Source organism: Cloeon dipterum, chromosome X, assembly GCF_949628265.1.
Source record: "Cloeon dipterum chromosome X, ieCloDipt1.1, whole genome shotgun sequence".
In the NCBI taxonomy this organism is placed as follows: Eukaryota; Metazoa; Arthropoda; class Insecta; order Ephemeroptera; family Baetidae; genus Cloeon; species Cloeon dipterum.
The window spans coordinates 1,308,471-1,310,970 of NC_088790.1; positions in this window are offsets into that span (position 1 = coordinate 1,308,471).

Below are 2,500 nucleotides of genomic sequence, written 5' to 3' on the forward strand. Positions count from 1 at the left end.
GACGTTTAAATTCCGCCATTTACCGAACCTCTCTGGCGCACGCGTCCGCCGCGTGTCGAACCGGGTCGCGAGTCACTGGCGCGCGCGGCGTGCGGTCGTTCGTCGCACTCGCACATGCGCCGCGCGCAAAAGTCGCAAGGATCGAGCCGGCGCACCGGAACGATCCCCCGCACCGTCAAGCTATCCCACCAATCGGCCCCGCTCTCAGGAAACCTCCGCAAGCAGGGGTGCAGACCACCATGGCACCGTGGCGCATGGTCTATACAGTACTTTGGGGGTTGCACCGCACGACGAAGTGGTATGGCCAACCCCCCGTAACCGCTGATCGGTGGCGCAACAGCCGGTTGGCGCAGAAAAAGGCCGCAAAGTGCCGGAGGCGTCGCAAAAGTGCCGGAGGCGTCGCAAAAAGAGTGCCGGAGGCGTCGCAAAAGTGCCGGAGGCGTCGCGAAAAACGCGGGACTTAGAATAATTCTGAGCGGACAACGTGCGACGCCTCTGGCATGGTGCCGGAGGCGTCGCAAAAAGGGGGGTACTTAGAAAATTTCTCGCGCCTACGCGCGACGCCTCTGTCATGGTGCCGGAGGCGTCGCTAGGCGATGCACCCCGTGCTGAGTGCGCCTGCCGGCCGGCGGGGCCGCGGCCGCCGAGAAGTGCGCCGACGGCTCGTGCTTGCGCCTCCCGTGCGACGCCTCGGACAAGGTGCGGGAGGCGTCGCGCGCCTCCCGAGCGAGTGCGCCTATGCGCCGGCGGTGCCCCGGCTGCCGGGAGATGCGCCACCGCTGGGGCTTGCGCCTCCCGTGCGACGCCTCGGACAAGGTGCGGGAGGCGTCGCGCGCCTCCCGAGCGAGTGCGCCTATGCGCCGGCGGTGCCCCGGCTGCCGGGAGGTGCGCCACCGCTGGGGCTTGCGCCTCCCGTGCGACGCCTCGGACAAGGTGCGGGAGGCGTCGCGCGCCTCCCGAGCGAGTGCGCCTATGCGCCGGCGGTGCCCCGGCTGCCGGGAGGTGCGCCACCGCTGGGGCTTGCGCCTCCCGTGCGACGCCTCGGACAAGGTGCGGGAGGCGTCGCGCGCCTCCCGAGCGAGTGCGCCTATGCGCCGGCGGTGCCCCGGCTGCCGGGAGGTGCGCCACCGCTGGGGCTTGCGCCTCCCGTGCGACGCCTCGGACAAGGTGCGGGAGGCGTCGCGCGCCTCCCGAGCGAGTGCGCCTATGCGCCGGCGGTGCCCCGGCTGCCGGGAGGTGCGCCACCGCTGGGGCTTGCGCCGGTAGTGCGACGCCTCGGACAAGGTGCGGGAGGCGTCGCGCGCCTCCCGAGCGAGTGCGCCTGCCGGCCGGCGGGGCCGCGGCCGCCGAGAAGTGCGCCGACGGCTCGTGCCTGCGCCTCCCGTGCGACGCCTCTGACAAGGTGCGGGAGGCGTCGCGCGCCTCCCGAGCGAGTGCGCCTATGCGCCGGCGGTGCCCCGGCTGCCGGGAGGTGCGCCACCGCTGGGGCTTGCGCCGGTAGTGCGACGCCTCGGACAAGGTGCGGGAGGCGTCGCGCGCCTCCCGAGCGAGTGCGCCTGCCGGCCGGCGGGGCCGCGGCCGCCGAGAAGTGCGCCGACGGCTCGTGCCTGCGCCTCCCGTGCGACGCCTCTGACAAGGTGCGGGAGGCGTCGCGCGCCTCCCGAGCGAGTGCGCCTATGCGCCGGCGGTGCCCCGGCCGCCGGGCAATTCGTCAATTGACGTGACGGTAATCGGGCACCAACACTCGACCTGAAATGTGCAAGTTAACCAAAAATAGAGCCCGCTACAATGTTCAGTGCACCTCTTTTGCTTGATGCTCCAACAATGAAAATTGGCATCAATCTCCCGACTCGTTGGAGCTAGTATCTCGGTTTCTTCGGTGACAGGCTCCGCCAACAATGAAAGATCGACGCCGGTGACCGAACCGCGAAGCAATAAAAATTGGCAACAATGGGGACGAGCTTCCGACTCGTTGGAATTAGGATCTCGGTTCCTTCGGCGACGTGTAGCCGCCGAGAGCGGAAGGTCGATGATCGGCAACGAAATGAAAAGAATCGGCCGACAATGAAACTTTGGTTGATCTAGCGTGCCAACTCTCCGGTAGTCACGAGAGAGACGTTATCGCTCGCCCCACTCACACTAAGCACGATCCGCGCACGAGTTCCATCTTTTCGCACTCACATCTAAACGAACAGATAAGATTACGTAACGGATGCCATATAAAGATAAAAGGTGGGATGCCAACACAGGAAAATAATGCTCGTAAGGGGGCCCGAGACATTCGGAACATTCTTAACAATTCACACATTGAGGTGTAACAAATCTCTGTTTGCACTTCAATTTTCATTGGCGAAATCATTTTTTACAATGTTAACAAGAATAATGAATAAACGAATCATTTTCATAATTTACGTGTCTTTGCTAATTACATATTGCACCTTATACAGTTAATTGTTACAGAGGTGTCAATGACCGTTCGAACGTCGGAATTTATAATATA